Source organism: Jaculus jaculus, chromosome 3, assembly GCF_020740685.1.
Source record: "Jaculus jaculus isolate mJacJac1 chromosome 3, mJacJac1.mat.Y.cur, whole genome shotgun sequence".
Lineage (NCBI taxonomy): Eukaryota > Metazoa > Chordata > Mammalia > Rodentia > Dipodidae > Jaculus > Jaculus jaculus.
Window position 1 is genome coordinate 40113915 of NC_059104.1, and position 22450 is coordinate 40136364.

The window sequence follows — 22450 nt, forward strand, 5'->3', positions numbered from 1 at the left end:
AAGATCCTGAAAAATCAAGAAGAATTCAACCCATAAAGCTCCAGACAGAGCGAAGTAATTAAGATCAGAGTAGAAATTAATGAATTGGAACCTAAGAAAACAATTAAAGAAATTTACAAAACAGACCTAGTTCTTTGAAAAAATAAACAAAGTTGACAAACTCCTGGCCAATTTCATCAAGAAAAAAAAAAAAAAAAACACTTCAAATTAACAATACTCAAAATGATAAAGGAGAGAACACGAGACATAAATGAAATTGGGAGGATCATTAGGACTTAATTCAAAACCTCTCCTCTACAAAACTACATAATATGGAGGAAATGGATAAATTCCTGGGCACACACCATCTACCAAAGCTAAACACAATGCAGATTAATCTCCTAAACAAACCTATCACACTCATCAAGATTAAAAAAGTAATAAAAAAAACCTCCCCAAATTTAGAGGCCAGAACCAAATGGCTTCTCAGCTGAATTCTATCAAGCCTTCATAGAAGAACTCAAACCAATCTTTCCTGGACTGTGCCACACAATTGGAGAACAGGGAAAGTTCCCCAACTCCTTCTATGAAGCTAGAATCACCCTAATTCCAAAACCAGTCAGTGATGCCACAAGAAAAGACAACTACCAGTCTATTTCCCTGATGAACTTAGGAGCAAAGATCCTTAACAAAATCCTCACAAACTGAATCCAACAACACATCAAAAGCATTGTCCACTTAGATCAAGTGTAATTCATCCCAAGAATGCAGGGGTGGTTCAACATATAGAAATCTGTCAATGTAATACACCATATGAACAAGGTTCAACACAAAAAAAAAAAAACCCCATGATCATTTTAATAGTTGCAGAAAAGGCCTTTGACAAAATGCAACATCACTTCATGATCAAAACATTGGAGAGAATTGGCAGGGTCAGTTCTTATATTAATATGATAAAGCCTATATACAAATGTCCTAAGGCCCAAATAATACTTAAAGGAGAAATACTGGAAGGATTCCCATTGAGGTCAAGAAGAAGGCAGGCATGTCCACTCTCACCTCTGCTCTTCAATACAATACTTGAAGTCCTAGCTCAAGCAATAAGACAGGAGAAAGGAAAAAAAGAATACAGTTTGGAAAGGAAGGAGTTAAGTTAGCTCTATTCACAAAAGACATGATTCTATGCATAAGAGATCTGAGAGACTACATCCCAAAACTCTTGAAGGTGATTAACTCCTTTAGCAAAGTAGAAGGACAAAAATCAACCCACAAAAATCACTAGTCTTTCTATATGCAAATGACAAAGAGAAAGAGAAATAAATAAGGGGCATGGTCCCATTTGCAACAGCAACAAAAAATAAAATACCTTGGAATAATGTTAACCAAGGAGGTGAAAGACAAAACATAAAAACACTCAAAAAAGAAATTGAGGAGGACTTGAGGAAATGGAAAGACCTCCTATGCTCCTGGATAGGCAGAATTAACATAATAAAAATAGGAATCCTACCAAAGGCAATATGAAGATTTAATGCAATTCCAATTAAAATCCCAACATTGTTCTTCACAGAGATTAAAAAAAAAAATAGATCTCAAAATTCATATGGAAAACAGAATGGCTCGGATATCCAAGCATATCCTCAGCAAAAGAAACACTTCTGGAGGCATCAACATACTTGATCTGAAGCTATATTACAAAGCCATAATAATAAAAACATCATGGTACTGGCATAAAAACAGAACAGACCAATCAAATAGAATAGAGGACCCAGGCTTTGGTTCAAGTAACTACAGCTACTTGATATATAACAAAGACCCAAACAATATAAGCTAGCAAAAAGACAGCATCTTCAACAAATGATGCAGGAAAAACTGGAAAACCATATGCAGGAAATTGAAACTTGATCCATACATCTCACCATGAACAACGTTCAAGTCCAAATGGATCAAAGACATCAATATAACACCAGAAACTCAGCTAGTACTGGAAGAAAATATAGGAGGAACTTTCCATGATATAGGAATGGGAAAATATTTCCTGAACAAAACCCTAGTAGCACAGGATCTTAAACAATCACTCATCCAAAAGAATCTTATGAAGCTGAAAAGTTTCTCCACAGGCAAACATAAAATATGCAGAGCCAATTGATTACCCACAGAATGGGAGAAAATATTTGCTGAATATCCAACTTACCGAGGCCAAGTATCTAGAATCTACAAAGAACTCAGAAACCTAAACAAAAAAATGTCAAACAACCCACTCACAAAATGGGTCAAAGCACTGGACAAGCAGATCACAGAGGAAAAAAACACAAATGGCAAACACACAGTTAACAAAATGTTCTTTATTTCTAATCATCAGAGAAATGGAAATTAAAACAACTATGAGATGCCACCTTATACCAGTAAAGATAGCAAACATCAAAAAATCAAATAAGGGCTGGAGAGATGGCTTAGTGGTTAAGTGCTTTGCTTGTCTGTGAAGCCTAAGGACCCTGACTGGAGGCTTGATTACCCAGGACCCACGTTAGCCAGATGCACAAGGGGGTGCACGCATCTGGAACTCATTTTCAGTGGCTGGGCACCCTGGTGTGCCCATTCTTTCTCTTACTCTCTGCCCTTTCTCTCTCTCTCCTTGTTTCTCTCAAAACAAAATTAAAATAAACAAACATATTTAAAAAAAAATCAAATAAAAAAATGCTGGTGAGAATTTGGAGAAATAGGAACTCTCATCCACTGCTTGTGGGAATGTAAGATGGTATGACCACGTTGGAAAGCAATATGGAGCCTCTTTAAAAAGTTGGCTATAGAGCTACCAACCAACCAGTTATTCCCCTAGTCAGCCTTTACCCTAAAAGCTCCATGCCTCAGTTCAGAGGGATTTGCTCAACCATGTTTATAGCTCCTCCATTCATAATAGCTAAGAGCTAAACACCATCCAGATGTCCATCATTAGATAAATGGATAAATAAGATGTGGTATATCTACATGATGGAATTCTGCACAGTAGTAAGGAAAAAATGACACAATGAAATTTGAAGAAAAATGATTGAACTTGGAACAGATCATTCTCTGTGAACTCACCCAACCACAGAAAGATAATCACCACATAGTCTCAGTCGTCTGTAGCTCTTAACCTGAATCTACTCTAGTTTCTGATATACCAAGCAAGCATCTCGAGTAGTGGACAATAGGGAGGGTGAGGAAGGAGGGAAGGAAAGGGAGAGGGTGGGGAACACAAAAATGGACCCAAATGGTAATGGTACCATAAAACTCTACATCCTAAAAGACAGGCCGAATGGTTGAAACTTCACGGGGCAATTGGAGGGAACACCTGATTCACAAGGCCCTGGAGAAGGTATGATGAAAACTGACCTTTATCTCCTTCTGTTTGTTTCTCTCTCTCTCATTCTCTCTCTCTTTCTCTGTCTTGCTCCCTTCCTCCTTTCTCTCATCTCTCTATCTCTTTTATATCACTTTACTTTCTCTTCTGGGGCACTGACCTGTACCTCCCAATATCAGCTGGTGGATATCATCCACAGTGAGCTTTTGATCAGAGAGATCTACAAGGTTTCCCCAAAAAAGACAGATTTCTGTCAGAGTACTTGACCCAACATAGGTAAGTGGTAAGACCCTACTTCCAAAGACACCATATGCTGTTGGCATGTAACATGGAGTGAATGGCTGGAAGAGAATAAGTACCCAGACAGTTAGTGTGTCTAGTGCTGGGAGGTGCTACATGAGCAACTGGGGTAAAATGACCAATATCTGTCCAAGCAACTCATGGTCTAACCTACTTAGCAGCAAACAACCTGACATGATGCTCACACAAGTGCAATAGTGGCACACAGCCATGGTGAGAAACCAACTGATCTTGATTTGGCTAACTGATCTGCTGAGTGGAATGGAACCCATTGCTGGAGCTGGGAAACAAATTAGAACCATATCCGAAAATGATCCTGCTCTCCATTATCAAGCTCCCAGTAATCATGGGCTACAAGTGAGCCTACACCTATTAAACCCTATAAAAAATAATGGTTTCACATTTATTTGGTGCTAAATTTTCTCTTCATCAGAGACTCTGCTTCTCTTTTTCAGATGGATGCAGATCCTAAGGAGAGAACTTCCCCACCATACCTCAAAAGGGCCCCAGGATAATTGGGGAAACATGCAAGAATGCTGTTTTCTTGGTGAACTGGGAACCAGCACAATGGTGAAGGAGTTAGACACAGAGAACAAACAACTCCTACCAAACCAGATATCCAGAGACATAGAGGCTCCCAAGTACTCACTATGGTAGCAGACCTAAAATGAACCCAACATGGCTCAGGCAAATTTGCGGGAGAGGAGGTGGAAGGAATATCAGAGCCACATGTTGGGTCATGATAGAGACATTTCCCACTACCCAAAGCTGAAGGCTAACCCCACAATGCACGACTCATATACCCCAACAAGGACAGTCTCTGTGGTGGGAGGAGGATAGGGAGGATGGTAACAATGGTACCAATTTGACGGTATTCAGAGAACAATTTTTTTTTAATTAATGAAATTTAGAATAATTTTTTAAGATTTGTTATTTATTACTTCAAAGTAAAGATTCCATAAAGTGCAGTGAGAAACCAACAAGTTATGATGCAAGTAAACATAATAATTTTTAGAGAATAATAATAAAATTAAAAATTGCTAGATGGGCTGCAGAGATGGCTTAGCAGTTAAGCACTTGCCAGTGAAGCCTAAGGACCCCGGTTGGAGGCTCAATTCCCCAGGAACCACATTAGCCAGATGCACAAGGAGGCCCACACATCTGAAGTTTGCTTGCAGGGGCTGGAAGCCCTGGCAGGTCCATTCTCTCTCTCTCTCTCTCTCTCTCTCTCTCTCTCTCTCTCTCTCTCTCAAATAAATAAACAAAAATAAAAACAAATTTTTTTAAAAAAATTGTAGAGATGTGGCTCAGTGGTAGAATACATGCCTAACATGTAAGAGGCTCTGAGTTTGACTCTTACATACACAAACACACTCATACACACACACACACACACACACACACACAAACACACACACAAAATGAGGATTATTGGAAGGAAAAGACAAGCCAAACACAATTTTGCTCTCTCATTTGGAGTAAGATAAGTTAAAATTTTCTTATGAAATTTGATTTTAAGCCAGGCATGATGGCACATAACTTTAATCCCAGCACTTGGAAGATGATGTAGGAGGATCACTGTGAGTTTAAGTGCACCCTTATACTAGGTAGTTAAATCCAAGTTAGCCTGGGCTAGAGTGAGACCCCACAAAAAGAAAGAAAGAGAGTAAGGAAATTTGATTTTATATTACAAATGGTATAAATATCTTTTTTATGATTCATTTTTTCTTAATTAGTTTTGTACTCAGTGAATACAGTGAAGTTGGTACCATTGCTAGGCTCATCCATGTTCTACCCTCTCCTCTTGCCCCTCCTTGTTGAGGTATATGGTCATGCATTATGGAGCTAGCCCACAGTTATGGGTAGGAGAATATCTCTGTGTATTGTGACCCAATATGTGACTCTGACATTATTTCTGCCCCCTCTTCAGTAAAATTTCCCTGAACCATGTTGGATTCATTTTTGGTCTGCTTCAGTAATGAGGTACTGGAGGCCTCTAGGACTCTGGATATCTGATTTGGTAGGAGTTGACTGTTTTCTGTGTTGATCTCCTTCACCCTTGTGATGGTACCCAGTTCACCAAGAAAACAGCACCCTTGCTTGTTTTGCCAATTGTTCTTAGTTTCAGCTGGTGCCCTTTTGAGGTATGATGGGGTGGTTCTTTCCTTAGCATCTGCATCTATCTGAAAAAGAGAATCAGATTCTCCAATGGAGAGTAAAGTTAGAACAAGACAAATGGGATAACCCTCATTTTTTTTTATAGGGAATTTAATAGGTGTAGGCCCTTTTGTAGCCCACGATTGGTAGTAGCTTGACAGTGGATAGTGGGCCCATGTTTGGATATGGTTCTGACTTGTTTCCTAACTATGGGTCCCATTCCACTGAGGGGATCAGTTAACCAAATCAAAAGGAGTTGGTTTCCCACCATGGCTGTACACCACTATTGCACTTATGTGAGCATCACAGCAGGTTATTTGCTGCTAAGTATATTAGACTATGAATTGCTTGGACAGATATTGGTCATTTTCCCTAGTCATCCATGTAGTACCTTCTGGCACTAGATGTGATGACTGTCTGGGGACTGACTCTCTTCCAGCTTCCAACCATGCCATTCCATTTTATGTGTCAACCACATATGGTGTCTTCAGCAGTAGGGTCTTACCACTAACCTTTGGTGGGTCATCAAGTACTCTGACAGAAATCGGCCTTTCTTTTAGGAAACCTTGTAGGTCTCTCTGATCAAAAGCTCATTGTGGATGATAGCCACATGCTGGTACTGGGAGTTACAGATCAGTGTCCACTAAGAAAAGCAAGAAAAGGATAACTGATATAAAAGAGTTAGAGAGAAGAGGGAGACAGAGAGAGAGAGAGAGAGAGGGGCTGTAGAAGATTAAGGTCAGTCTTCATCATACCCTCTTCAGTGTCTTATGGCTCAGGTGTTCCCTCAAAGGCCTGGTGAAAGTTCAACCACTTGGTCTGACTTTTAAGATGTAGAATTTTATGGTACCATTGCCATTTGGGTCTTGATTTGTGTCTCCTACCCCCTCTCTTGCCCTCCCCTTCCTCCCTACCCACCCTAACGTGTAGTCCTTGAGATGTTTGCTGGGTATGTTGGCATCTTGGGTAGATTCAGGTTAGGTGCTGTAGATGAGTGAGACTATGTGGAAATTTTCTTTCTGTGATTGGGTAAGTTCACTGAGAATGATCTGTTCCAGGTTCAACCATTTTTCCTCAAATTTCATTGTGTCATTTTTTTCTTACTGCTGTGTAGAATTCCGCTGTGTAGATATACCACATCTTAGTTATCCATTCTTCTAGTTATGGACATCTGTGTTGATTCTAGCTCTTAGCTATTACAAATTGAGCCACTATAAACATGGTTGAGCAAATCTCTCTGGACTGTGGTTTACAGGTTTAGGGTACATGCCCAGTAAGGGAAGTACTGGGTATGTTCGCAACTCTATAGTCAGCTTTTTCAGGAGTCTCTATATTGCTTTCCAAAGTTGTTGAACCATCTTACATTCCCACCAACATTGATTGAGGGTTCCTAATTCTCTACATCCTTACTAGCATTTATTTTCATTTGATTTTTTCAATGTTTGCTATCCTTACAGGGTAAGGTGAAATCTCATAGTTGTTTTAATTTGCATTTCCCTGATGATTAGGGATGGTGAACATTTTCTTAAGTGTGTGTTTGCCATTTCTATTTCTTTCTCTGTGAACTGCTTGTCCAACTCTTTGTCCCGTTTTGTGAGTGAGTTGTTTGACTTTTTATTGTTTAGGTTCTTGAGTTCTTTGTAGATTCTAGAGATTAGGCCTCTGTAAATTGGATAATCAGCAAGTATTTTCTCCCATTTTGTGGGTAATCTATTGGCTTTGCTTTTTGTATGCCTGTCTATAAAGAAATTCTTCAGCTTCATGTGATCCCATTGGTTGAGTGAATGTTTTGGATCGTGACCTACTGGGGTTTTGTTCAGGAAGTCTTTTTCCATTCCTATATCATGGAAAGTTCTACCTATATTTTCTTCCAGTAGTAGCTGAGATTCTGGTCTTATACTGAGATGTTTTATCCGTTTGGACTTGAGCATAGTGCATGGCAAGATGTGTGGATCAAGTTTCAAACTTTGTCCAGCAATATCTTTATTTTTGTCATCATTTTTAATGGTAGCCAACACTCTCTGTACCCCTAGCTTTTTATGCAGTGCATGTTGCTAAAATGTTGTTAAATTAATCCATGCTATATTTTATTTAGGATAAATTATACAATTTTTTCTGCTAGTATATTATGCCCAGAGATTATATTCTACTTATTTCATCACTTTATTCTATCTACTAAGCTACTTTAAGCATATGCTTCATTAAAATGTAAAAGGAAAAAAAAATTCCAAGGGCTTGTAGAAGGCATCAAATTTTGTTTAAAGTCAGTATTATGTCATTACTCACAAAATAAGATCAGATTTCTAATCATCAAGGTGACTATAATATTTACCTAAAAGCTTATTGGAGTTCTTCAAAACATTTCATTTCTTATAATAGGGTGACTTGTTTGATTTTAACATGCACCAATTCGGTATATTTCTCCTGTGGTCTTTATCATTTTGGTATTGTTGAAAGAAAAAAAGAAACATTTAAAAACAATGTACTAAATAGTCATAAATTCCTTCATGTAGTGGGGAACAAGATAGATGTATTGATTATTTTCATGCCAGAGATGTTCCGTGGCAAAAGGATCAGCACCTTTTGAAGCTGCATTTTCTTTTTCAGGCTGTTATGGTACTTTTTAAAGAATCAATTCAGTCATTTAATCAATAAGAGTAACTTTGCTTTCTAAAAGATTTAACAAACTTGTTCAATCCTCCTTTAATTCTGAAAAAGAAATAGTTAAAAAAAACTCTACAAATAGTTAATGCTAATTAAAATTCACATTTTTCAGAAGGCTACATGCGCCTCTACCCTAGCTATGACACATCTTGTTTGTCTACAAATTCATAGACAGACACAAAAGAAGAAATATTCTGCAAATGTCAATGGAGTAAAACACTGTCATAGAATAATAATCTTTTGTTCCCACATAAATGCCTGGGGAAAACTGTGATGTTAATTTTCAAAACAGAAAACATTGATCTGCTGTGTATGTTTTATTAAAACAACTTTATTTTATGCCATCAAATAGCCAATGTAAATTCAGTCATTCAGTCTGATAGATGAGAGTTCCAAAGACTGACATCTGTGTGCTATAGTACTGATAAGCAGAAGAAAATCACATTTCCTTTGGTGTATTTGTCAAGAAAACAGAATTAAGTTTGGTCAAGAGTTCAATAAGGTTTAATATTAGCAACTTACAAATGTTATATACTGATTTTATTTTTCTTTAATTTCTTCTAAGTAAACCTTTCTTAGTAGTAATCATCATTCAGTTCCATAGCTCTGAATTATATGCATTCTACTGAGAATTCTGTACATTGTTATACATCACAAAGTAGGCAGCTACCAAAACATCTGAAGATTTGTGGGCAATGACTGTTCAAATGAAGGTAAATGGTACCATAATAAAAAATGATGGGCAATCATGCCTGGTTTTGATAGTATTTTAATCTGAACTGCAAAAGGAAATGATGGCCAGAGCTCCAGGGGGAAAGACAGAAAAGTATAGATTTATATTATCAAATAATGTGCATGTAAATACACATAAGACTGTGCACAGAGGACATGCAGGTGGACACATTTTACATGATGGATAGTGACATAATCGCTTAAACAAGGTCTGTACCTGACCTTATGATGTATGCTGCAGACCATGTATCTTACTGGCACTTACCTTGCTTTTGGTTAGATCAAGTAACATATTCAGAATACATTTTTAATTTTTTATTCTCTTACAAGAATATCAATTTTTCATTAACTCCATTTTCATGGGTGGTAAATGCAATGATTTTATAACATCAGAACACATGAAACTATGAAAAAGAGTGAGAGAAAAACATGATTTCTTTTTTAATTTTAATTTATTTTCAAGCAGAGAGAGAGAAGAAAGAGAGAGGAAAGAATGGGTCACCAGGTCCTCCAGCCACTGAAAACAAACTCCAGACACAAGTGCCACTTTGTCCATCTGGCTTTATGTGGGTAATGGAGAAATTGAACAAGGGTTATTAGGCATTGTAGGCCTGAATTACTGAGCCATCTCTCCAGCCCAAGAAATGCTTTGTACTGAAATGGTGTTTACATTCCTTCTAAATGAGTTCCTAATGAGTAGTACTTCTGATATAAAGGTCGTTAAAGATAGTATCAGTAGGATTAAAGCTTTATACAACATCATAAGTTTTGTCAGTTAGTTCATAAAATTATTTAAAGGAAACAACTTTGCTTGAAAAAAGATGAAGTCAAATCATATTCTTAGCATATTGTGTGTTTTACTATATCTATGTTCATTAAGTATATCATATCTTCTATATTTCTTCAATAACCATTGGATCTGAAGTTGCTCCAGCTTTTCCATTACTTTCTTTAATTCATTATTTCTTTTTTGTAATCTTTCCATATAGCAATAACTTCAGTGGGAAGATATTGTTATGTGGCATTCAAGGAATCATCCAGAATTTATTTATGAGTTTGGGAAGACCTGGGTGTCTGAACCCAATGCATTGCATAGTTACAAGGCACTGTAAACAGTAAGTAGCAGTAAGGTGATTGGCAACTTTCCACATGAAAGAAAAAATTCAGAATTTAGTTAATTGTGTTGGAGTAGAAAAAAATAAAAATCTGTGTGTTATTGAGCCAAATAGGGTATCCTTGGACTCAAAGAAGGCTTGTTCTGGTCAGGGAAATACAGGGAGTGCAGCTTCTGTACAAATAGTGATCCCATACTCCCAAATGAATCAATCCTATCTTTATAAAGGAGAGTATAGACAGGATACATGTCAAGTGGCTCTCTCCACATTGTCATATTCTGATCTTGGTAGATCAATGCCTATTTCCCTGGACAGAGAACAACGAAGCATATTTTTCAGTATAAAAAACACTGTGCATTTCCTAGCTCTCTTATGCTGGCTAGTCATTGCCCTTGGAAGTGCAATGTTGTCAATACCTAATCCATCCTTTACAGAACACATACCACATTTTGGTTAAAGGTGTCATTCTAAGCCCCACACTATTCACACTCACGTGTTTTTAGGACCAAAAAGTGAGCCAAGACAGCTATTCTATTTCTCTCACTTTTGGCACAACTTCTATTTATAGTTACATTTTTATTTTTATTTTTCCCTTCATATTTTGACATGTTGTGCTCCCTCAGTAAAATTAACTCAAAACAAAACATCAGAAAAATTGCTTCTGTCTCCCCTTATGAGGTTCCATGTCACATGGTCCTTCTGTCCACCTGCTTTGTTTCTTCCACACTCTGGTTCATTCAGAACACTTCAAACTCAGAGAATTTTTCCTTCCATTATCACATGTTGTTGCAGAAACGTTTCGCCTGTACAATGCAACTAACTAAAGACAGCTCTAATTGAATTCTTTATAATTCACAAATAGAAAAGAGGTTGGACTCCATCTTTTTGTTAACAATAGTTTTATATCTCAAGAGTCATTCATGAAACCATCATTACTCATCTGCCCACTGGTATTTTTACACATTTCAGCACGAGCTATTTTCTCTAAATCATCTACTATCTTCGCTACATTAGGGAAGACACATTTCCTTTCAAACCTATTTTTAGTGACTCTCTAGCTCAGTAAAAAAAAAAAAATCAATTAAGATATACTTAAATACTCTAATTTAGGATCAAAAATTACAATAAGTAGGAGTAACATTTTCTTGATTTTATTTCTAAAAGTGAAATGAGGATATATATTGGCACTTTTAACTGAATAGATCAATATAATTCCAGAGCATTCTGCTTTATTTTAAAGTGCCTTTGTTTAAAAAATCTATAGTGATTAATTTATGAACTCCTTGAGCCATTTAATACCATTTTTTAACCTTTGAACATTTTTATAATTTTAAAAGGCTCTATGAATACTATAATCTCAGAATTACTAACTTACTTTCAAGTAGAAGAATGTATAAAAAAGCTCAAATGTCCCTTAAGTTTTGTGACACATAGGACACTTTCTTAATCTCAGAATATCATAAGATGATGACCTATTATGCTTAAAAGTATACTTTGAAAAAGTATAGGTTTGGATTTGCTAGCAAATTTTAGGAGGCAGAACGTATTTGTTTTTGCTAAATTCAGTGAATACATATGTGCTCTGTACTCTACACAAGTGTAATTATAAAATATTAATAAAACTTAGGTAATTTTTGCATCTGATTTATGGGTTTGTTTAGAGTACCTTCACTAAAGTTCTGGTTTGTTTCTACACAAGTGTAATTTACCTGTGAATATGTATTTTTATAGCTCATTAAAATTAAAACATTTCATAGGACCATTTAACTTTGTCAACTACCCACAGAATTCAAAATATGTAAGATATGTTTTCTAGTAACAAATATACAAGCTAAATAGTGAAAATCTAGCATAACTCAATAACAAGCATAATGTGATACATCATTTAAAAGTGTATAGACTAATAATTTCCATAATAACTAAAAAGAGACAGAGATAATTGCATAAAAGACAAAAGACCCTAAATGGCAAGTTAGTGTTTTACTTTGTAGCAATAGACATATTAAAGGTATAGATTAGAAAGTTAGGAAGAGGCTTTCCAGAGCATTAAAAGAATGGACTAACCTGAATTCTGAGGTTTCTTTCATTATAATCTAAATTAGTCATAGTCATAATGGTACCATTTTATTCCACCAAAGATGATTTTCAAATTCTGAAAACTTTCTCTCTCTCTCTCTCTGTCTCTCTCTCTGTCTCTGTCTCTCTCTCTCTCTCTCTCTCTCTCTCTCTCTCTCTCTCTCTCTGTGTGTGTGTGTGTGTGTGTGTGCAAATGTATGAACATAGATGCTGAGTCCAGAGGACAATCTTGGCTGTCCTTCCTCAGTTGTCATCCAACTTTTATAAGAAAAAGTCTCTGGATCTCACCATGAAGGATAGAAAGACTGGCTGGGATCCACTTGTCTATGTTTCCCCAATACTGGAAATATGAGCCCATGACACCAAGCTCAATCTTAATTCTTCATGCGGTTGTATAGCTATTTCCTCTGAAGACTGAGGACCACTCCCCAAAGTTACAGCATTTATAAACACCTGTTTATAAAAGAAGACTTTCAGCAATGCCCATTAGAAATGGAAACTTTACTTCCCAGGGGAGGAAAGAAGTTCAGAAGACAGGAAGTAAACAAGTATGAGAAAATGTTGCAAAACCCCTTCCTACAGCTAAACAAATGGAAACAACAACAATAACAACAACTGTTTGGGGCTGGGACTTTCCAGTTAGACCCCAAGTACTGTAGTGTACTCAAGACTCTGATTGATCTGTTTGCAGGTTGACAGTGTGCTCCAGAGACACAGCTTCTACCAGTCGTCAACCATGCTGGGATGGGCTCTTCAGAAATGTAGCTGCCTTTGAGTCACCCACACTCCTGAAAGAAACCCCTCAACCTGCTCTGTTAGTAACCCCAATAAACTCATTAGTTCACCAAAGCTTGTTTTGGTAAAATTGTGATTTGGTCTGTGGTCTGTGCCCTATCTGGGTTGAGGACATGCATTCATGTCTCCTCAAGGACATTTGTCCTCTCCCAGGACAAATACTTATGAGGCAAGCATTTTACCAGTTGAGTTCTGGAAACATGTTTTTGACTATTAAGACAGTACTGGACATGTGAGTTTGGGGATATATAGGAAAGAAGTTAGGGTAGTCAAGTGCCACTGAACTCTCTACAGAAAAATAGGGAAATTTGCTTCCAACACATAAGTACATTGCACAAAATAACACTGGTTCTGCTTATGCAAACCCTGCACTCAGTATGAAAGTCAGACTTGTGAGTTACCTGTCTCTCACATCAAATCAGATTTTCAGAGGGTTTAAGATACATTTCCTAGGTTAGAGAGATGGCTTAGGTGGTTAAGGGTGATTTCTTTCAAGGCCTGATTGCCTGGGTTGATTTCCCACCAGAACCCACATAAAGCCAGATGCCCAGAGTGGCTCATGCATCTGAAGCCCTATTGCCATGGCAGGAAGCTATGGTTTGCCCATCTCTCTCCCTCTCTTTCTCTTTTTCTTTCCCTCTCTCTCTTTTTCTGCATGCAGATAAGTGAGAAATACAAAAACTAAAAATTAAGAAAACAAAACATTGTTCCTGTGTAATTTATAGAACTATACAAATGGTGGGGTAATATGACTTTACATCTTAATGAAGAGATATAACCTACTAATTTTCATCAGTGAATCCAAATGTTCTGTGAAGAAGACATTGTGTGCAACATAATTCGCACCTTGTAGATATTGGACAACTCTCTGTTAATTTGGGTATTTGATTTATGTTCTATAAATTTGCACATAAACATATTTTTATAATTGTATCACTAAGCTGAATTGAATGATTTAAAAACTAAAATTTATTTTCTTTATTTTGTATAGAGAGAGGAAAAGTAAGAAAGTAGATGCATGCCAGTGCTTCCTGACTCTACAAACAAGCTCTACAAAGAAACTCCAGACAAATGCCCTATTTTGTGTGTCCAGGCTGATGTAGGTACTGGAAAATTAAACATGGTTGTGCAGACTTTGCAAGCAAGCACCTTCAACCACTAAGCCATTTCCCCATCCCTAAATTATTTGTTTTAATTGATAATTTGTTTTGTTGCTTTGAGGCTGGGTCTCACTATAGCCTAGCCTCAAATTCATGGTGATCCTCCTACTTCAACTTCCTGAGTGCTGGGGCTATAGATGTAAGCCACCATGCCCAGCTAATTTTTAAACTTTACTGTTAGCTAACAGCCATAGAATTGATTTTGTAATATTGGTTTGTATACTTCAACCATGATAAACTTGATTACGAGTTCTAATAGTTTTGATTTGATTACTTAAGATTTAAAAAAGAACATATGTTAATTACTTAATATGTTATATATAGAAAATCATGTCTAAATAGAAATCACAACTATGTAGAAAATTAAAAACATATCCATGTATGTTCATGTATATGGGCATAACTTTTTGTGGGCATGCATGCATGTGTACGCAAGAAGTAATATCATGTGACTTTTTCAATTATTTTCCAGTTTATTTACTGAGACAGGGTCTCACATGCATTTCCAATTGTCTACTCTAGCTAGTCAATTTGTCTCAGCAATCCCGTGTCACCATGTGCTAGAATTATAGGCATGCCTCTTTCCCACCTTGGAAGTATGTGAGTTGTCTTTGTGTTTGTGTGATAAGAACTTTATCCACTGAGCCATCTCTCCTGTCTTAAAAACCTATACTTCAAACCAATATTCTTAAAACAAGAAACAGAATTCAAATTTCCCACCAGAATATATTGTATTGAAAAGTATCACTTCTTGATTAAAGAAACTTAAGTTAAATTAAAATTTTATTAGGTATCTAAAATATTATCTATTTTATATTTCTTATACATATTTTAATTTATCTAAACTATTACAGACTGCTAATTTCTGTGAAATATAAATTTTTATTTATTTATTTATTTATTTATTTATTTATTTATTTATTTGGGAGTGACAGAGAGAAAGAGGCAGATAGAGAGAGAGAGAGAATGTGCATGCCAGGGCCTCCAGCCACTGCAAACGAACTCCAGATGCGTGAACCCCCTTGTGCATCTGGCTAACGTGGGACCTGGAGAATCGAGCCTCAAACCGGGGTCCTTAGGCTTCACAGGCAAGCGTTTAACTGCTAAGCCATCTCTCCAGCCCTGAAATATAAATTTTATATCAAAACAAGTCTAGCCTCTTAACTCTTTTATTGTTATCATTGTAACTATTATGTTTTTAGACAGTATAAACTAAACAATTACTTTCAGATCTATTACTTCATAAAATGCTGCCCTTTGAAGAAACTGAAAATAAATTATTTTATATGTACCATGGGTATTAAATCCAACTTTTAAAATTACATTTAAAATTTTCCTGTATATTCTAGATACATTTTATCTTCATTTCCTTACAATAAGGCTACCACTTCCAAGCCATCTTATGCCTTATTTTCTTTTATTTTAAATGTTTTTATCTATTTGCAAGCAGAGACACAGAGAGGGAGAGAAAGAGAGAGAGAGGAGAGAATGGGCATACCAGGGCCTCTTGTCATGGCAAATTAACTCAGCATGCAAGCTCTTCTTTACATGGTTACTGGGAAATTGAATCCAGGCCACCAGGCTTTTCAAACAAGTGCCTTTAACCACTGTGCATTCTGTCTAGACACTAAACCATCTTTGATTTCTACTTTTATTGTTAGCAGTATTACATTGATGTATATTGCACTCCCAGTGACTGAATTGTGTAAACTTAATATTCAATTACTTCCTATTTTATATTGCAAAATAGGAAGATTGATAGAGGGTCTCTGTATAGATCAGACATCAAATTTATGATGATCTGGCCTTGGCATGCCCTCCATTTTGTTACTGAAACAGAAAAGACATAATCACAGGACTTATGTAATTACACTGACTCTTACAATTACGTACTTACTTTCATAATTATATCTGTGAATCTTTTCTCTTTTTCAGGAGATCTGAATTGAAGTTTAGTATCTCTGTCTTACAGTCCAAAAAATTCCTTCTATATTTATTGTGGGGCAGCTTTGGAGGCAGATCTCTGTTGGTCAGGGGAGGTGGCTCAGTGAAAAAATGCTAGCAGCACATGTATGGTGGCCTGAGATTAGATAGTCAGTGCCAGCATAAAAACCTGGATAAGGTGGCAGGGGGTGTACCTGCAATCGCAGTGAAAGACCAAATGGCCTAACAGGCCTTTACAGAACATTTCATCCAACAGCTGCAGAATACACATTCTTTTCCTCACACAGGGAATATTCTGCAAACTACATGTAATGTGGAAAGCCATTGAAGAAGACACCTGGTGTCAATGTCTGGTTTCCACACATGTGCACACATGGTTGAACATGCATGTGACTATAGACAAATGAACACACATGCATTCCCACAGGCAGACTGACACCCCAGCCCCCGACACAAATTCTACTTACAACTTATTGAGTTTCTTGGGTTTTCTTATTTTGTTTTTATCTGTGCATTCTTTGTCCTCACATATCATTTCTTTTTTTTATAATAAACTAGAAATTATAGGGAAAATGTATATAATGGATTTTATTTATTTACAGAGGAGATTTGTTTATTTACTTATTTATTTGTATTTCAGCCTGGACACAGAATTACTATGCAGTAGAGGATGACTACACACTCTAGATTCTCATACCCTCACTTCCTCACGTGCTGGGATTAAAGATTTGTATCACCATATCAGATTTATAGAGCCATGGAGATAAAACCTAGGGTAGGGTCTTCTGTATGAGAAGCAGCCACTCTACCAACTGAGCTGTATCTCCAGCCCCTAGATAATACACTGTAGCAGCTCTTAAATATTGATATTTAACCAAAATATTCATAACATTGTTTATTTGATCATTTATTTATTTAGTGGATTGGTTAACCTAATTTATGAGAACAATTTCTTTTGAAATACATAGTTCATTTTTTCTCAGATTATATATATATATATATATATATATATATATATATATATATAATAAATAATATATATTGTTGTTGTTGTTTTGAGGCAGGGTCTCACTCTGGCCCAGGCTGACCTGGAATTCACTATGTAGTCTCAGGTAACCTTGAACTCATGGTGATCCTCTTACCTCTGCCTCCCAAGTGCTGGGATCAAAGGCCTGTGTTACCATGCCTGGCTCAGATTATACTTTTAATTCATTACATTTTCTCATATATCAATATAAGCATGTATTAGATAAAGGTCCTTAATCATTTCTGGCTAGTCCTATTGCTAGTTTATCATACCTTTCATGTGTGTGTGTATGTGTGTTCATACATTTGTGGCTTGAATGCCACCATCATTGTTCAGAGAGTTTGTGGTTTTGCCCCTTGTAGAAGCAATAATTGTTTGGACATTTTTCTCTGTATAGGCAGCTATATTGGAGTGTTTTACAGTCTTCTTGGCTAGTCGTTTTATCCTGAACACAACCCCTGCCCTGCCAGCTGGAAAAGTCCATGTTCAAGCTGAAACTATCCTCACAAATGGGCACTTGGTAGAGGAAGTCCCAGTCCTACCAGTGGCGATGGTCCAGAACACAAGTTTTCTTTTCATACACAGGGCTGGAGAAGGGAAGTCTGTGCCATTTAAACTTTAAATGGAGCTGGGCATGGTGTCTAATACCTTTAATACCAGCACTTGTGTGGCAGAGGTAGGAGGATCACCATGAGTTCAAAGTCACCCTGAGACTACATGGTGAATTCAAAGTTAGCCTGGGCTAGAGAAAGACCCTATCTCAAAAAACCACAATTAATTAATTAATTAATTAACTAACTGGAACTGTGGTCTAGAGCTTAAAGAGAAGAAACTCTCCCGTTTTGTTTAGCCTTATCTGAAGTCAATCAGTGATATGGTCTACTAGATGTAAAATTTATGTATGGCATCTCCTCCAAGCTCCAACGCATCAGACCCTTGTTTTCTTATTGAGATTTAATACAAGTTTACCACTGACTATCTCCCAACTTAATGTAAACCCCCTAAAACACTTCAGGAGTTTTTACCTGATACATACCTGTACTGATGAAGGTTGTTGGGAAGAGAGCCAGCTATGCTCTTGACTCTGCCTTTCTAGAATCCAGCCATAGAACATGTGCATTCATTTGTGTGACATCTGAATACACCATCATTTCCAAGTGTTCTCTGGTAAATACAGATATTTCTAAAGCATGGGAGTAGCCTCTGAGAAAAATAAAATGCACCACTGTTAGCATTCTAATAACCAAAAAACCTTGTCAGAGGGTAGTGGTCAGGAAGGAAGGCAGAACTAGATCACTGGTGTTTTAATGGCTTATACAAGGTATATTATTATAAAATCTACTGAAAATATTGGACTATAAGAGACAAAAGTGGGAATAATCACAAAGATAAGAAAATAATCATGCAAATTTTTAATTTTACATGTTTAGATCATTAATATTATTGAAATTATATATAAAATTGTAAGTATTTAATATAACTACTCCTGTTAGAATAGTTGCCAATATCTCTTGTGCACTTTTAAAACATTTATAAAATCCTGGGGAATGAGGCTTTAAATCTTGAATTATCTTGAGTTTTAAAATGTATTTCCCTCAGCTTCAGAGAATATATAAACTTCCTCTGCCTCACTCTTTGTGCATATTAAACATTGGCTTAGAATATTCCTTAGTTGATAGTTTGTTCTTCCTGAAATGTTGCCTCTAGAGAAATTCCTAATGACAACCAATCCTCAAAGCACTTTATTACAACTGCTTATCAATTAATTAATGAACAGAGGGATATCTTTAATGAAGCTTCTCACCTTTTTGGGGAAGGCCAAATTAAAATCAGAAATCCCTTCTAGTGTGAAATAACAATTTTCCACTTTAAGCTAAATGATGTTATCAAAACCAAAGTACCGACTATGTGCTCCCATTTACATTTCACAGTTCCAATATCCATCATTTCCAAAAATAACAGCACCATATGTAATCATTGGTCTAAATATTCTTCATGTAATTCACTGGACCTAATATACAAGCATGGCTCTGCCTCAGCCATAGCTGTACAAAGATAGAAAGCGAAGGACTCTTCATGTCCACTGAATACTGTTTTATTCTAAATACGCACTGCATGTGTATATATATATATATATATATATCTCCATCCTCTGTGGCTTGTGGAAAAGTGCAAATACTTCAATATTATTCTTTTTATATTTCTATTTATGTATTAATTTGAGAAAGAGAGAGGGAAAGAGAGAGGGGGCATGCCAGGCCTCAAGGTACTGCCAAGTAACTCCAGATGCATGTGCCACTTGGGTCATCTGGCTTTGTGTGGGTACTGGGGAATCAAACCTGGGATTTTGGCATTTTCAGTCAAATGCCTTAACTGTTAACAATCTCTCCTGCCATTCAGATTAGTTTGAGTGAAAATTTTATGTGTTTGAAATTAGGAAGCACGTATTTTTTCACCTTAGGAATGTAAATCACAATGTATAATATAAGATATAATATAAGAAATATAATATAAAATCACTTCCTTTGGAATAAAATGCAAAATTATTAACTTGAATGCAAATAGTGGTAAAGAGTTTAAGGACACATAATCTCTAAGTTATTTTCATAGTTTTGAAATTTTGTTTATAGTGTAAACTATGGAATTCCTGTGTGAATTCCCAATTATCATAGCAAAATATATGTCTAATGAAAAACTTTTCTTATATGAAATATTCCCTATATCATAATTTATATTTTAATCAGTGTTTGTGTTAAGAACAGCAAGACTATTATTAAAGTTGTATTTATTTGAAATAAATTGGAATTATATCAGCAAATTGATTTTAAAGAGGGCAGAAATTAGAGATAGGAAGGTTTATATTTACTACAGGTTAAAGAAACTAATCTATTAGTCATATTTTTTAAGCAGAATTATATATCCACACTTAAGATTCTTACAATAGTTATGCAATAAAACCATCAATATTTCTTAATTATTTTCATGTGCAAATCAGCCAAGTCAAATATGATTACTTCAATCTTCAGATCAGACCACGATTTAAGTAGTATATTTTCTTCACTCGGCTATATGGTCTTTCTGTCATTTTAATTCCATATAGTTGAAATACTTGAAAGCAGTGAATTAAGACAATTTTAATCAAGGCTTCCCAGTATCTCATGGTGTATAATCTTGGAACACACAGATAAATAGGATTCATTGATCCCCAAAATACATTTAAATAAGAAGACATGAAAATTAATAAATGTAATTAATTAGGCAAGTGTGATAGACATACCAAAAGTTTAATTTGGAATTTATATTTTATTATTATTTACTATTACTGGTTTCATTAACACAGAAGATCACTATATATCCCAGGAGAGTTTGTTTTTTAATTTTTTAAATAGTTTTTTAATAGTTTTCTATTCAGCAAATAAAAAAATAAAAAATAAATGGCAGTTTGGTGCCATTATTAGGCTCATCCATGACCTACCTCCTCCCCAATGGCCACTCCTTGTTGATGTATATGGGTCGTGCATTGTGGAGTTAGCCCACAGTTATTGGTACGAATTTTGAACTTATGATCTTCCTGCTTTAGTCTGCCATATACTGTCATAATAAATGAGACATCATATATAGCTAACTGCTATTATTCAGATCATCACTTCCTATTTTTCAAGATTTTAATTTTCATAATATGCTTTCAAGAGTCCATGCCAGTAACATATTTATGATTAAAATGTTTACTTTTTATTAAAAGGATAGGTCTTTGATTTTTATGGGTGATAGCAAAGATATACATTAAAACTCATTTTGGATATACAAATATGTATTTGAGGCTTCTTGAGATGGGTGGCATTTAAATGAAATATGTGGATAATTCTATTTGTAATAGCTTAAACTTTTCCACTGAAATTAATAGACTCTAGTTGACAAAAACTGTCCCATTGAAATGCTTGGGTATTAATAGTGATTCAAGTATGTAGATCATGCAGTAAGAGAAAGAAGGGACCTATTCAATCACTAAGACTAAGCTGCCGGCTTCAGTAGAATATAGTCCTCAAATAGAGGACAAAGCATTTGATCTTAGCCAAAAGGCCACGAACAAAAGCTATTTTAATTTATTGCAATTAAAATGAATGGGATTCAATCTAACACATTTATGAGGATGTGATAACTATCGAATCACATTCATTTCAGTGGGGTGTGTTAGTCATCCAATTCTATTCATTTCCATGGGGATCCATTATTTATTGAATCACATTTATTTAAATGGGGATTCATTAGCTAAAAAATCTAATTAGTTTCCATGTGCATGCATTAGCTATCATGTCATCCTTCCTTTCAAAGACAATTCTCTAGTTATCAAATCCCATGCATTTATGTTTGGATTGGATTCTAGAGTTTGAAAAAGCTGTTATTCTTAATTAAATGGTTGCAATAAACTGTTATCGTTACTATACTGTTGCATATTTAAAAGTATTTTCTAAATATCCAAAGCTTTAGTCATCCCAATTTTCAGTAGCTAAATGAAAAATCATATCTCAAACAGATAAAACACTTCATGTAACAGATGTCCAAAGGACCAACATGATTTTTGAAATATAAGCATGAATTTTTAGGTTAAGCTGTTTTAATGGATTTTTCTGAGGCCTAGACATTAGGAAAAGTTTCCAGGTTGAATGAGAATTTTTAAATGTGAGTGGACAAATAACAACCTGCTGTGACATCTTAGCATTAGTCCTTGATCATTAAGAGTTATATACACTAAGCTAATGTCACAATATATATCATTATAATCACAATTGGATTCATTCCATTGCCATTTCTTGGCCACTATTCAAACTTCTCAACAATTTTAAAAATTTTATCCTTTGAAGAAACTAAAACTCTTTTTGTAGTTCAATGTTAAGCAGATCACTGAAGATATCCACTTTTGAATTCAATTGAGGAAGGAATAAAGTTACTTTATGACAGCATATGCAACTTTTTAAAATTATCTTGATAGTTGACACAACATATGGAGGCAAAAATATTTTTTCTGGCCTTAAATAATTCTTTAAGTAATATAACAATGTAAGTCACCTCAGTTTATGAGAGTTACAGAAGCATAGTACAATGTGAAAAATACTGTATGAATAATATCTTAAGAAGAGGCTGTATCCAAAAACCTGTTGGA

The 22450-nt window shown here is 35.7% G+C and overlaps 1 long non-coding RNA gene across 3 annotated transcripts in view; it reads right to left on the reverse strand.

Moving 5' to 3' along the window:
- Positions 1 to 5752: 5752 nt before the first annotated feature.
- Positions 5753 to 22450, reverse strand: part of LOC123459248 — a 29473-nt gene continuing 12775 nt past the window's right edge. The window contains exons 2-3 of one of the 3 annotated variants that reach the window (XR_006636145.1): positions 18326 to 18492; positions 5753 to 5802 (exon numbers count right to left, since the gene is read on the reverse strand). This is a non-coding gene — a long non-coding RNA (uncharacterized LOC123459248). Of the gene's footprint in view, positions 5803 to 15391; positions 15441 to 16320; positions 16342 to 18325; positions 18493 to 22450 lie in introns of those variants that run through there. The other 2 variants (XR_006636143.1, XR_006636142.1) reach the window with 2 other exon arrangements.